Here is a 15847-nt window from a genome sequence, read left to right as displayed (position 1 = left end):
TTTTCTTTGACAATAAAAATCATACACTTGATATCAAGACTAGACCTTTTTCCTTGTACTTTCATCACTACACAAAAAAATCATCTTTTTCAATACATATACACTTACACAATTGTCTATTCCGTTAAATATCATCTACCCCTATACTCAGTCTCTATATCAATGCAAGTAGGTCAGTTATTTAGAAACTGGGTCTAAAATCTTTACTTGTTTAATAAAAATCCCTTTTGACAACTTTCTTCAAGTAAAAAGATGCTCTTGCCTGTAGAGGGAGGTTATAAAAGAAACTAACTGCTGCCCAAAATAAATCATCCATTATAGGATAGAGGCTGAGGAACCCTGTCCTGCATGGCTACCTCTGTCATAAGCTTTGGTCTTACCTGCACTAGAAGCTGCTCTGTTATACAGACAATTGAGGATTACATGCTCACAGCTCACAGTGTAGTTAAAGGTACCATTCCTGACAAACATTTATAAATATTACTATTGATAGGGAAGACCTGTGAAATTCATACACTTTTCTGTACCACATTCTCCTTAACATAAATGTTGGATTCCCAATATTTAATAACATTCCACAGGGAGTAACATAATATCTATTATTCTGAGATTTCTGGATGAAGGCAATGTGGAAATACAAAGTGGTATTATAGAGCAACAAGATTCAGGAAACATGTTAGGCATGCTGCCAGCAAGTGGTCTTGTATGTGCAATGCATTGTGTCATTGTCCTGGTTTAATCTAGACCAGAACCACTTCTGGTCAGTGCTGTGACTTCTCAGCTCAGCCTCTGCTCAGTGAGGACAATTTCTGAAGTTCAGGGCAGGTTTGCACAGCCAGTGGCTGCTTCTAGCAGTGAGAACACTGATAGGGCACTGCTAAGGACTGGGCTGCAGAAAGGCTCTGGCTTAGACTTGCTCCTGTGCAGACCAAGGGCACTGCTACATCTTGTGCCCTGTTTGGGGATGCAGGAAGTCACAGGTGGCACCAGTGGGGACAAGTGGACAGAACAGGTGACCCTACACTAACCAACAAGGAATTCCATTCCATGTCCATCATCTTCAGTATAAAGCTAAGGGATCACAAGAGTTAAGTTCTCTTCTTCAGTGACTGGTATCCAAGGAGGACTCTGTCTATTCTTCTGCCTTCGATTCTACCCCTGTGTTCCTGAATCCAATTCCAGAATCCAGCTCCTGAATCTGGGTCCTGTCTGCCACTGAGTCCAGTCTGGAACTTCCCCAGTGCGTCTCCCCAGAATTAGTGATGATGATGACAGTGAAGTCAAAATAAGATCACTTACCAGGCATGACTGTCAGATCACAAAAAGAAATTATTAGCTAAATTGGATCTCATGGGCAAATATGAGGGTACATCAAGTTCCCAAGTCTTCACGTGAGGAAACCTCTTACAAGCCTTCAAAGATGGCAGAGGAGTGAATCTTTCTTTCAAACTCACCTTGCTTTGTTGGTGCTGCAGAGTTCCACTTACAACCTGTTATTATTTGTTTTGCTAGGAAATCAAGTGACTGTTCCAACTGGAATAAAACCTTACTGTTTACCTCAGTAAGGTCTATTAGAAAGTGGCAAGAAAAAGATAAGTTCTACATTCATAAAATAACTTTTTACCAGGCAAGGCGGTTGGACTAGATGATTTTTCAAGGTCCTTTCCAGCCCCTGAAATTCTGTGATTCTGTAATTCTGTGATTACCACATATTGTAAAAATAGAGTACAGGAAACAAGCAAAATAATAATTGATTAGCCCAAGAAATGCCATTTGAGCAGAACAGTTGCCCACTCATGATCAAGTATAGCTTTAGCAGCTGTTAAAAGATGAGTTGAGGAGAAAGAGAAGTGATGTTATACAGCCAGGTGGCTTATGGATGGAAAACTATTCTCAGTCACATCAGTGTGCAAAGAAATGGAAGGAAAAATGGGAATGACAGACTGACAAGCAACATACCTGACAGCTAGGGAGGGAATACATATGGCTTTGTAACAGGTTGAATATGAAGGTTGGTTTCAGATTGTGCAACTACATCAGAGCTATCTTTAAACTAGTGATCTCAGATTGGGAAATAGAAACTGAGCTTGTAGGAGTAAAAATGGAAAATAGCTGGCCCTGAGAATTTTCACAGTAAGATCAGACAGAAAAGTTTAAACTTAGCAGTGGTGGTTTTTCTCTGCCTCTTTTGGTGTGCGTGGAAAGACACAGCAGAAGGAGAAGAAGATGTATAATTTGATGACGAAGTTGACAGTTAAACCATTTTTGCAGACCACAATTATGATCAAATATCACATGCACTATTAAAGCTGTTGCTTGCAGAATGGGTGTTTATGCTTGTGTATGAGCTAAGGATGCCATTAGTGCTTTTATTGGTGGGTGGTAATATCAGTCTTTCACTGCCTTAAAAAGGATTTCACAGTACCACCAGATGCCGTAGTAATATTTCGTCATTAGGGGACCTTACCCCACTAATTATTCTTCTTCCCTTGTCATGTTCAGATGAAACATCCTGTTTTCCAGTTTGTGCCCATTTCCCCTTGTCCTGTTGCTGGACAGCACTGAAAAGAGTCTGGCTCCATCCTCTTGACACTTGCCCTTTAGATATTGATCAGTATTGAGAAGTTTTCCTCTCAGTTTTCTCTTCTTTGCAGATGACACTAAAATGGCTGGGAGTGTTGATCTGTTTGAAGGTAGGAAAGATCTGCAATGACATCTGGACAGGCTGGATCAACGGGCCAAGGTCAGTTGCGCGAGATTTTATAAGGCCAAGTACTGGGTCCTGCACTTGGGTCACAACCACCCCATACAATGATCCAGGCTTGCAGTAGAATGTCTGGAAAGTTGCCTGGCAGAAAAGGACCTTGGGGATGCTGGCTGACAACTGGCTGAGCATGAGACAGCAGTGTGCTCAGGTGGCAAAGAGGCCAGCAGCATCCTGGCCTGTATCAGCAATAGTGTGGCCAGCAGGAGCAGGGAAGTGATTGTGCCCCTGTACTCGGCATTGGTGAGGCCACACCTTGAATACTGGGTTCAGGTTTGGGTGCTTCGGTACAAAAAGGACATTGAGGTGCTGGAGTGTATCCAGAGAAGGGCAACAAAGCTGGTGAAGGGTCTGGTCTTGTAAGGAGTGGCTGAGGGAACTGGCATTGTTTAGTCTAGAGGACACTGAGGGGAGACCTCATTGCTCTCTACAATTCCCTGAAATGAGGTTGTAATGAGGTGGGGGTCAGACTCTTCTCCCTAGTATCAGGTGATAGAATGAGAGGACACAGCCTGAAATTGTCCCAGGGTTGGATACTAGGAATAAAATTATTTACAGAAAGAGTGGTCAGGCATTGGAACAGGCTGCCCAGGGAGGTGGGGGTGTCACCATTCCTGAAGGTGTTCAAGAAACATGTGGACATAGCACTTTGGGACATGGTTTAATGGCCATGGTGGTGTTAGGTTGATGGTTAGACTTGATGATCTTAGAGGTCTTTTCCAGATGGAACAATTTTTTGTCATCCTGAACATTTGCATCCACAAGCAACCTGCATATGTTGTGTATAGAATCATAGAATGGTTTGGGTTGGAAGGGTCCTTAAAGATCATCTAGTTCCAACCCCCATGCCATGGACAGGGACACCTTCCACTAGACCAAGCCTCATCCAACCTGTCCTTAAACATCCCCAGGGAGGAGGCATCCACAACATCCCTGGGCAACCTGTTCCAGTGCCTCATTACCCTCACTGCAAAGAATTTCTTCCTAATATCCAGTTGAAACCTGCCCTCCTCAAGCTTTAGTCCTTTCCCTCTTGTCCTATCACTACAAGCCCTTGTAAAAAGTCCCTTAATGGCTTTCTTGTGGGCCACTTTCAGGCACTGGAAGGCTGCTATAATGTCTCCCTGGAGCCTGCTTTTCTCCAAGCTGAACAGCCCCAACTATCTGCAGCTGGCCCTGCTGTTCTCTAGGCAAATAAAAGACAGACTCTAAAGTTAAAATGGAAAATTCAGCATTGCCTATCAGTAGAAATAAATGTCTACAAGAATTATAATCTCATCTGGAAAGTGAAGACTAAATGCTGAAGATTTGTATGCTAAAGATCTGAACTTCTACTGCAGCAGAGGTAAAAGAACGCAATTTGAAAAGAATGCAATTCTTTGCAGTATTAGCTATGGAAGTAACCCTGTTACTCTTGTTACAGTATCAATACTTCTGTTATTGGTGTGACAAACCTGTTTGATTAAAATGCTGTTTAGCTATAATAGACAAGCTTTTGAGAGTGATGTTTTCAGGAAAACATCATATTCCTCAAACCCAGCAGGATTACCAATTTAAAACAAAACAAAACAAAACAAACTTATCTAAGTATCTTTACAAAGACATTAATATATTTCTGCATCTACAAGGGCAGCAGTTCAACAAATGCAGGGCAAACAGCCCTGACTTCCAGCAAAAGAATAATCCCTGGGGCCATTTTCATCTATCTAGAAGTAAGTGCTTAAGGAGTCACAGTCTGTGACATGCTCCAGGGCTAACAGGAAACCCAGCTAGAAGAATTGGCTGTACTTAATTCAAGCTTCAAGGAATATTGTTGAAAGGGAAATGTGAATGGGCTTAGCCAAGGTTTTCAAACTGTTAGAAGACACATCAATCTCTTATGTAAAATAGACTCTGTTTCTCTGATTTCAAATTTTCACATGGTAGACTATTGTGCTAGGTTACACCACCCTGGGGTTGGGTTGCAAGAGCCCTGCCTCCTCCAGGGGACAAAAGAAACCTGATCCAGGTGGACATGGTTTCTCCCTCCTGGGAGGAGGGGTCCCCAGGGCCTAAATTGGTCTGTTCTGCTTCCCCTTCCTGTCCAGCAAGACTATAAAGGGGAGGCTGCGGCAGCCATCTTTGCTCCTGCCTTGCCTGTTTGAAAGGACTCACTGCTGCTGCTGGCCTCCTGGTTCTGCCACATGGTCAGGCCTGATCTTCTCCCTACCACATCCACACTTCTCTAAAGGACTGAAATACACGTACATTGAGGGAGATACAAGGCCATCCAAATTTGGTTTTGTATATTCTCCTACTCATCCTTACTCCTTAACCTTGTAAATCCACCCTGTTATTGCTATATATATATAGTTTAAAAATGTACTTCTACTTCCAAACTGACTCCAGATTATTTTTTTGGTAAATTAAACACCAGTTAAGGCTTAAACCACCACAACTATGTAATAGATTTGGAATCACCCATTTATGAATGCCCTCCACTATCTATAGCTTTTAGATCACTGTGAGACATAACAACATGAAGTTCATTTAACTAAGGAACCATCTGGGAAAATAGTCCAGATATTACACATCAGCAAGTGGTAAATGGACAATGCTGGTGTAATTGTCTAGGGTGACCACCACGAGGAGAAGCTAAGCATGTGTGTCTAGGAAGGTTTCAGATTCCAGTAGAGAGAACACCAAAAGGCTCCCTAGATATCTGATACACATTCCTCCTCTCTCTGACATTTTAAAAAGCGGAGACAGTGAATTTATTCTGACAAATAGTAATAGCTTATTGTTTCCAAAGCATTTGAGACATCTGGATTAAGAACACGTAATGAAATCCCAGACAAGATTCCAGGAGAACTCGAATTTCTAGAAGACACGTGACCACAAAAGCTCGTTTCCCATTCACTGGTAATTCTGAAATTGTTTTCTTGTGCTCAAGGCTTCTTCCCCACCAGTGAAATTCTCACTAACAAAAATACTGCCTTACAGTCAGCTCTATGGGTGCACTCCCTTCAAGAAGAAGCTGTTGATTTTATACCAGTCAGTAACCACTTTATTCATCATGTGTCTCAACCCAGAAGTTCTATTAGATCAGAATTATAACAAAGAGACATTGCTAACAGGAATTGCTATGGGAACAGATTACCCAAGGGACATATCATTAGATGCAGCTAAGAATTTTCATAATTTTAAATGGTTATTGTGTAAACTGTGTGGTCAGAGTTTATGTTGACATATTTTCAATTCAATTATTTCTAAACTTCACTGTTGCAAGACAGAAATCAGGTCTGTGCCTTGCTGAGTCTGTTTTCCACAGACCTGGACTAATTAGTGTGGTCAGCTGGCCTTACAGGAATGAGGGATGTTTGTGCTGTGACAGAGATCTGACTTGAGACACGTGTCTGAACAAACACAGCCCAAAGCTAAAACAGCATCCATCCACTGTACAAACCCACTGAAAAGAGCACTCTAGTACTTGGGTATTAGGAGGCATGTTCACGTTGTGCCTGAGGATTAATGGCACATTGAATGTTCCCACACAGCTCTGCTGTGGAGGCTGACTAGCAGCTGGTGAACAATGAATGTTCCTTTCAGCAAAGGCCAGCTCCCTGACGTTAATTACCATCAACTGCATCCTGCCAAAGGTAACTCTCACACCACATTGTGGAGAAAACAGTGCATACCTGACAGGCATCACTGCTACAGACACCACCTCTTTGCTTCACAGAAATTATTTGCTTTTGTACAAACTGAACTCTGATGATTTCAGATTTGTAGCCTGGAGAAGAGCAGTCTGAGAGGGGATCTCATCAATGCTGATCAATATCTAAAGGGTGGCAGTCAAGAGCATGGTGACAGATTCATTAGTGCCCAGCAACAGGACGACAGGCAACTGGCACAGACTGCAACATAAGTAGTTCCATCTGAACATAGAGGAAAATTCTTTCCTGTAAGGGTGACAGAGCACTGGACCAGGCTGACCAGAGAGAATGTTGAGTCCCCTTCTTGGGAGAGATTCAAAACTTGCCTAGACATGATCCTGTACTAGATGATCTCCAAATGTCCCTTTCAACCCCCGCCGTGCTTTGATTCAATGATTTTGGGTGTGGCTGATGTATTGTCCCCAAGTACTGAGCATAACTTTGGAGCCTATGTCCTTGAGATATGTGAAACAGAAAAAGAATACACAACACATTGCAGTGCTCTGTGGGAGGATAGCAGGAACAGATATTTATATACAGAGGTGTTATGCACAGAATATAAACACATGCATGAAATGCTGAACAGAAATGTTCTGTGCATGGAGTTTACTTATCCACCATCTCTTGAGTTTCACAGATTGATCAAAGGAAAATGTTATTTTGTTTATCCCCCAATAATGCTATATTCTAATGCTGAAAGAAGTAAACTTCAATGACTTCATAATGCAGTTAATCTGCATGAGTGTTAATAGCATCTGCCCAAATTTTTATATAAATGTTTTTAAATTGCTGAGGAAAATACAATTCAGCAATTGGTAAATCTAATTAGCTAAATTTCCATCACATCTGGTCACATTTAGTATATTTAAAGGTAGTGCAAGTCACACTGGAATAAAGAAAGAGTGTATAAAATGCTGCATGTCTGAGTTTCCAATTTCAGTAACTGGGGGGGGTGTGTGGGTGTGGTAATTTGCAGCGTAGACTTCATTAATCCAATTCATTATTGAATTTTTGAATTATTAGTGAGTCACTCCTCTGTGTGAACAAGCCACTCTCAATTACTTCCTCTCTTGGGAAAGCGAGAGGTAAACGAAAGAGAAGGGAAAGTTTTAATGTCACCCTTATAAGCATAAATATATATATATATATTTATGTCTTTAAAATATAATCATTACATTATTTCACAGAAACCTCCTTTTCAAAGGTATTCAGAATTTATTCCACTTGCTGTGACAGAACTGTGTAAATTCTAGATCAATACTGCACAGGATTGCTGCATATTTGACAGCAGGTTTAGCTGTAATAGCTCCTAGCAGTTACTTCCTTCACCTGTCAGCTTCATCCTACCTTCCAAGGTCGCTCAAACTCTGGATATTAATTCAGAATTATCCTTACCAGTTTCTACAGGACCAAAAAATATTGGCATCACAGAATTTGTGAAGTTCCCCAGAGAAAACCAAGAGTATATGTGTGGCAGCATTCCACAAATAACACCACTTCTTTCACCACTGCTGCTGTCATATTTATTCCTTATATGGTATTCATCAGCCACAGTATATATTGAATCTAGAAATTAGATTGTACATTTGTACCTTCTGAAATTGTGTATAAGGTATCACCAGTCTTAGGAGGAACAGCTGAGGAAACTGCGGTTGTTTAGCCTGAAGAAAAGGACTCAGGGGAGATCTTCTTGCTCTCTACAACTACATGAAAAGAAGTTGTACTAAGGTGGAGGTTGGTCTCTTCATCCAAGAAGCAAGAGACAGGATGAGAGGAAATGGTCTCATGTTGCACCAGGACTGGACTCTGGGGAAAAAAATTCTTCCCCTTAAAGAGTTGTTAAGCCCTGGAATAGGCTGCCCAGGGAAGTGCTGGTGTCACCATCCCTGGAGGGATTTGAAAGACATGGAGATGTGGTGCTGAGGGACACGGTTTAATGGTGACCTGGCTGTGCTGGGTTAAGAGTTGGACTTGATGATCTTAAAAGTATCTTCCAAGCAAAATTATTCCATAATTCTATGAAATCAGGAGCACACTGACTATAGTACAAATGTTGACAAAACAACTTCTCAGTATACACAGATGTGGGTTTATAGCAGTCATATGTCTTAATCCTCTCCTCACAGAACCACTTTCAAGAATCTAATCACCAGACTCAACTCATTCGAATTCAATAAAGAAAAAAAAAAGGGCAGAATTAAAGTGGTCTTCCTTCAACAGAGGGGAAAAAAAAGTTGTATTTGGTGCTTAAGAGTGGGCTGGTAAGAAAAAAAATCTTGGAAGAAGAAGAAATCTTACAGAAAATCAATTTCAAGTGAATAGAGATTCCAAAATTAGTGTAAGAGAATTGCAGCAAGAGGCTAGTTGAGATGCTAAAGTGACTCTGGAGGATATTTCTTGACAAATAGAATCTTAATAACATACTTGATTTCTATCACTACAAATCTATGTTAGGAAATGCATTATTTTATACTTAAACATTGAGAAAAATCTGGCTCTGAGTGACCTAACACACAACCAAGACATTTCTGATATAAAAAGGTTGCAAAGAAAATGGCATACTAGGACACCTTGAGTGTTTTCTTTGTGACAAATTGCCTCAATTTCTTCCACTGTATTTAGGAGACGCTACTGTCTGCCACTAAAGAAGCTGTGGTGGTCTGCTTGAGAAGTGGAACCATACAGTTTTTTAAAATAAGAGTATCTCTTATGATGACTGGTGGTGTCTCTTTGCATGCAGTAAGATAGTAGGAAATAAGATCTCATACATCCATTTTGATGAGATGTTCTCTATGAGGGCACTTTTCTCCCTGGGTTGTTAATTCCAGTAAGTGGTAGTGTCATGACTTGAGCTGCTGGAACCATTCCACTGGCTAAAATAGGATGTTAAAAACCTTGACAGCATTCCAATTGGAAAAGTGGTCCTGTGGATCCTTCTTTTGGCACATTACACTCAGGGTTTGGTTTTGTTTTGTTTTGTTGAGAAAACAAACAAATTGGTTTAGCAGTTACAGCAATTCACATGCCATAAGGGTATGAATTAGAGGTTTTAAATGCTGGGACCGAAGAAAACAGAGCATACATTCAGCTGGAATATGCTTGTTATGCCAAACAGATTTTTTGAAGACTCTTTACTTTTGTAGATTAGTTTCAAAACCATTGTTATAAGGAACATTATCATCTAATAAAAGGAAAGATGAATTTTACATGTACTACTAATTTGCTTGTATTAGAAAAGCACACTGTCTAAAAAATACACATTTTTTTCATGGCTCTTTGCTACCTACAAGCAAAATCTGTTTCACTCCTTACTTTCTGATTTGCTTTGAGGGCAAAAAGAGAGGTGCATTGATTAATGCGGTCCTGTCCTGCCAACTAAAAGTAGCCATGCAAATTGTTATCTAGTATTCCATGGTCCTTACAAGAATCAAGGCCTTTCCACAGTGACACAAGTGTCAACACCTTGCTCTATAAAACATACCAAAGGACATCTCAGCAGGCAGAACTAGCCACACATTCATGGAACCCTGCCATCCAAACAGTGACTCAGAGAATGTGGCTCCTGCAGGGCTGCTGATTATCTCAACAGGACAAGCTTCTACGGGAAACTGTATGAAATCAGATGTATTAATGTCAGTTTGAAAACAGGCAAAGATAGCACAAATCTTGCACAGCTCTACCTCTGCTAGCACAGGAAAGAAGTTGTTATTGTAATATATGCTGAAGGCTCACCACTACATAGTAAGTTTCCATGAAGTTGATAAGATTTTAAAAACCATTGTACAGCTAATAGTAAAAGAAAACCCTTTCCTGTCACTGGCATTTCAGGTTGTCTGCAAGAATCATAAATAACCACATGGATTACAATCCTAAATCATATCACCAAAAAGAATTATTATCATTTTCTTACTCTTTTTCAAACTATTGGGGAAAAAAAGACAAACACAATTTAGAGATTTTTTACACCCATGAGAACAGGCATAGTTGCTTTGTTCGTATCCTAAGAATTCCAAAAGAAAACTGGAACATAAAACATTTACTGACACTCCAAGAAAGTAGGTTTAGTTTTCTTTTCCAAACTCTTAAGTCCACCTTATTCCCTTTCTCTTCCCTTTGGGAAGGAAGAGAGGTTCACAGAGAGCATCTCTCACTCATTTGGTGGCCAGCCCAGCCCTAACCCTTAACAGTGCTATACACAAGGTACAAGACTATGATAAAACTGTGTCAACATGATGAGAGAATTATGAGTGAATTAAAGACTCACTGGGCAATATAAAAGTATTTCCAGAACTGCAGCTTCAACATCTCCTTAACCATTATACAGTAAAGTGATGTTTTGAAATAATAACTGTGAGATTAGAAAAGGCATAAGCATGGAATGGCCTTAATCAGTTTGTGAGGAAAACAATTTTAAAATCTGTGATCTTCAAACAAATGCAAGTCACATAAATGTTCAGTGTGAAAAATTAAGAGTCATCTATAGGCAGTTTCTACAGGTGCAACTTCTAGTAAAAACTTTACCTTCTAACCAGGAACATGGAATGACATCAAGTCACTCTGGACACTCACTGAATTAGACTTTCTCACTTGCAAACTATGATTTTAACAAATGTCACTGTAGCTAGAGGTGAAAAGAAAGGAGGGATGGGAAATCAAGTAATATACAGAAACCATTCCCAGCAAGCAAGATCCTGTCTAACAGCAATAAAAATACTAACTTGGAGTCATTGTTCTCTTGAAAACAGTTCTTCTCCTCTTCCTGCAGCTGTACCCCACACCCCCTGCATTGACTCGCAGGAGTTAGGTTTTGTGGCTGAGGTTGCTGGAAGGCCTGTTCCACAAAGCCACAGCAGAGCCTGAAGTCATGCTACCCACCAGACATCCTAGCTGGCTGCCTGATCTACTAGCGAGTCTCCATCCACTTGTGACAACACTTCTGCCAATTTTCTTCTCACATTGAACAATTACTTCAGTTCCCCCTAGGAGTCCAGTGCCATACAGACTGGCACAGGTCTCTGGACTACACAACAGATGTCATTAACAGACCATAATCCTTTATTTTTTCCTTGGCCATGAATTTCTTCTACCCTGAGCTCCCACCTGCAGTTTGGGCAATCATTTAGTCTGGGCACAGCTGTGCTGTCCTTCTTGTCAAAATGTAATTACAGCTTCCAAAATTCCATCACTTTAGGTACATAGCCAGACATTGGACACTGGAATCCCACTGCCCTGGACCTGATGTGACATACTTCCTGAGCTGGATGAAAACATGTCTGGGCCCCTCACACTTCTGCTGCTGTTGCTGCCACAGGGATTTGCATTTTGTAACATAAATTTTAAAGTGTTTTTCACTTTTGTTGTGTGCCAAAATACAGTTCTGGGCAGAAGGAGGAAATCAATAATGTATCTGACAACAGGTATTTGCACTGGCACTCACTTTCAGTAATAGGAGTTTTAATCACAGTATCAAGCATGGTGGGGGTTAGAAGAGACATCTGGGGGTCATCTAGTCCAATCCTCCTGCTAAAGCAGGGTCACCAGATCAGGTTGCCCAAGGCCTGTGAAGAGAGGCTGAGGGAACTGGGGTTGTTTAGCCCAGAGAAGAAAAGGCTCAGGGGAGACCTTATTGCTCTCTACAACTACCTGAAGGGAGGTTTCAGACAGGTGGGGGTTGGTCTCTTCTCCCTGGCAACCAGCACCAGAACAAAAGGACACAGTCTCAAGCTGTGCCAGGGGAAATTTAGGCTTGAGGTGAGGAGCAAGTTCTTCACAGAAAGAGTTGTTGGCCATTGGAATGTCCTGCCCAGGGAGCTGGTGGAGTCACAGTCCCTGGAAGTCTTCAAGAGGGGAATGGACGTGGCACTTGAAGCCATGGTTTAGTTAGTCATGAGGTGCTGGGTGACAGATTGGACTTGATGATCTCTGAGGTCTTTTCTGACCTTATTGATTCTATGATAACAATGTCTAGGTGGGTTTGGAATCTCCGCAGAGGAGGAGACTCCACAAACTCTCTGAGCAGCCTGCTCCAGTGCTCTGGCAACCTCAAAGGAAAGAAGTTTTTCCTTGTATTTAGATGGAACTTCCGATGTTGCGGTTTGTGCCCTTTGTCCCCTGTCCTGTTGCTGGGCACCACTGGGAAGAGTCTGGCCCTTGACACCCTTTAATAGTCACTTGAACAAGGAACACAGTCCCTTCTCAGCCTGAAGTAGGAAGACTCCACTGTAAATGTACAGAATAAATGCACAGAATAAATGAAACTTTCATCCTGGCCATTGGACCTTTTGGAGGGGGAGGGAGGATCCTCTTCATCTTTAGGCCCTGGGCTGTGAGAACTAAATCAGGAAAGATGTGTTCTCATCCTCTCACATCGTGGTAAGCTGAAGCACATAACAGTTTTCTTCCTTGACAGCTAAGGCAGATATGGAATGTATTTGTGAACAAAACCACCTCAGGGAAGAATTTGTTCTCCATCTAACAATATCCAAAATGGTTCTCAGAAAAGCATCACAAAACAGAGCATTTCCAATAAATGATACTAAATAATGCCAGTGAATGACCCATGAAGGAAGAGGCACTTAGTCCATTCCAGACTGGTCCTAAAATTAATTGCTCAGCTAAGGTTGCTGGACAAACACCATTTAAAGTTAAGTTGATTGGTCTTCTTAATTTGTATGAGAAAGGACACAAACCTAATTCTGAGATCAGCACTGCTGTGGATATCAGTTACCCTGAGGTGAGTGTTTTGCCAGCACAGCAATGAGCTTCTTGAATGACCAGACATTTTAATGAGGAAGCATTGCCATAACTACTTGTTTGTATTTATACAGAGACAGCAAACACACAATGTACCACACAACAATTCCATGGCCCTGCTCTGCCTGTGTCTCAGGCTATCTCAAGGGTTTAAGAGTTTCTGTAGATGTTCATCTGGGTTTGGCTGTACAGCTAAAACAAAACTTGCCAATAGAATAAATCAAGCTTCCTAACGAGCATACTTGGTTTACGTTGTGTATACAATTCTCCTACACAGACCATTTTAACTGTAGTTCTAGGTCTATCCAGGGCTTAATTCACCAAAACCAGAAAACTGGTCCAACATTTCCAGCATGTTTGCAGCAAAAATTAGCATCTAAAAGAAGCAAACAGTGGCAATTTTTCCAGAAATCCCTTGTTTACAAGTTATTCCTCCCCTAAGCCAGCTCCAAATCACAATTAATAAACACTTCCTTCAGTTTTCCATGAGCTGTCTCTGGGCACTGATTTGCACTACAGATTCTAAACATAGCTGCTACCATAAACCTCCCTCTCCTAATAACACAATTCCATTGCTTTCCCAAGATGAACCGCATCTCCAAATATCACAAGCAACGACAAGCACAAGCTTCTCATATGCATCACAGCTGCTGATCAGAAAGGTAGGATACATTTTCTTGTGGTTATATATCAAAACTATTTCTCCAAACACACCAGTGTGTCAATGGCCTGCTTAGCTGATACACATGGGGTGCTCCATAGCTCGTAGAGCTGTCCTTGGGCTGAAGTGTGACATCTTCTCACGCTCCATGGGCAGTCACCTCCAAGACTTTCCTGGCCTTTGCACTAGAATGAAATAACTTGTCTGTAACTGCCTGTTCTCTGGACTGACAGGACAGTGACTGGGCCTCCTTTATCTGTGATCCATGTCAGATGGTTTCATGCACATCACAGAAGGGATAAAAAAGACTTCAAGAACAAATGCTACACACACAAATCAGTCAGCAAGTTCATAGCCAAAGAAAAGCCTACTGAAGGTTAAAATCAATGAGGAAGTTGTATAATTTAATTTCCTTATTAACAGTCATTATTTGGGAGACTGTTTCTGGATATCCATTTACTTTCTTGGACCCAGCCTGAGCAAGATCAGTTTTCCAAAGTTAGGAAGACTCTCTGTTAATTGAAACATGAATTAAGAGAAAGATATTTTAAATTAATAAGAATCAGTACTTTGAAGATGGGAACTTAGATTCTTCTCTGTACTCCTGAATCATAAACTTAATTCACAAATGTTATCTTTGATACTTCTTTCATAACTAAGCGTCTGTGGCACCCTGAGTAACACCTGTCCCTCAGTCTTGCAGGGAGAAAAATCCAGAAAAAGCTACTAATTATATTGATTTCAAAGCCTGAAGCCAAAGTTCAAGAAAATCCTATGCAACGTTTCCTTGAGTTACCTGGAGAAACAGGTTATGAACTGCATACTGTTCCAGCAGGTATCCTTCAGATGGGCATCATGCAGCACCTTGTGTACAAAGTATCAGTTTTCACCGCAGGACTTGAGGGAGCACATCAATTTGGAGAACATCAATTTGATTTGGAGCACTGTCCTACACTGCAGCCCGCAGACAGGCAGGAAATTCACCAGCCAATGACAGATGTTTAGTCAAAACCAGAAGTCTATTAAAAAAGTACTTCTTTTATGCGTAACCACACATTCACTTCTCAGGTTATGCCGAGTGACTTTCAGTGCTGTTCTCCAGCTATGAACCACAGGGAGGGGAGCACGAACTCAAGCTCACCTGGCACTGAGGCCACATTTCTTCAGAATGCAGCTGCCAGCATTAGGTGCAACATGGGTAATGTTCATGCTGTGCATCGTCCCAAGCTGCCTGTGTTACTGTGGCCTTCATGCTGTGTTGCTTTAATGGTGGACAGCAGCTTATGGATGGAGCTGCATCAGCATGCTGTCAGGTGTGAGTGCTTTGCTCTGTCAGCCTTACCTCCTCACGTCTCAAGTCCAAAGGTGTTCTTAAACATTACTCAAGCTCCAGCCCTATGCCATAGCTTCATAGCTTCAGTGACCACGTGTGGAGAATCATAGAACGGTTGGGTTTGGAAAGGACCTTTAAAGGTCATCTAGTTCAAACCCATTGCATTAAGCAGGGACCTTTTCAACCAGATCAGGTGGCTCAGAGTCCCATGAAGCCTGACCTTAAACGTCTCCAGGGACGGGGCTTCTACCACCTCTCTGGGCAACCTGTTCGGGTGACAGTATTAGCCACACAAAGGTCTGTACTATCGTGATGGCTGTAGATGTCATGCTCAGTAGCCTGGTCATGGGGCACTCTGATGAGCCAGAAGGAGTCTGGGGGAGCCCAGTCCCCCCGCCGCGAGGACCTTGCCCCGCCACCTGACGGCGCGGAACGGGGCGGGGCTATCCGCCAAGGGGCGGCAGAGCAGGGCGGGACTAACCGTTTGGGGCAGGCCCACGGGGATGATTGACAGGACGGGGCGGCGTTAACCGCAAGTGAGCGGCAGAGCTGGGGAGCTCAGGGGAGCTGTTGGGGCACGGCGCAGGGACGAGGTCCTTCCGCGGTGAAAACTTCCCAGTTCTTTAGGGCACGTGTTGGGA

Source organism: Dryobates pubescens, chromosome 9 (genome assembly GCF_014839835.1).
Source record: "Dryobates pubescens isolate bDryPub1 chromosome 9, bDryPub1.pri, whole genome shotgun sequence".
Lineage (NCBI taxonomy): Eukaryota > Metazoa > Chordata > Aves > Piciformes > Picidae > Dryobates > Dryobates pubescens.
Note: the sequence above shows the minus strand (reverse complement) of the source record.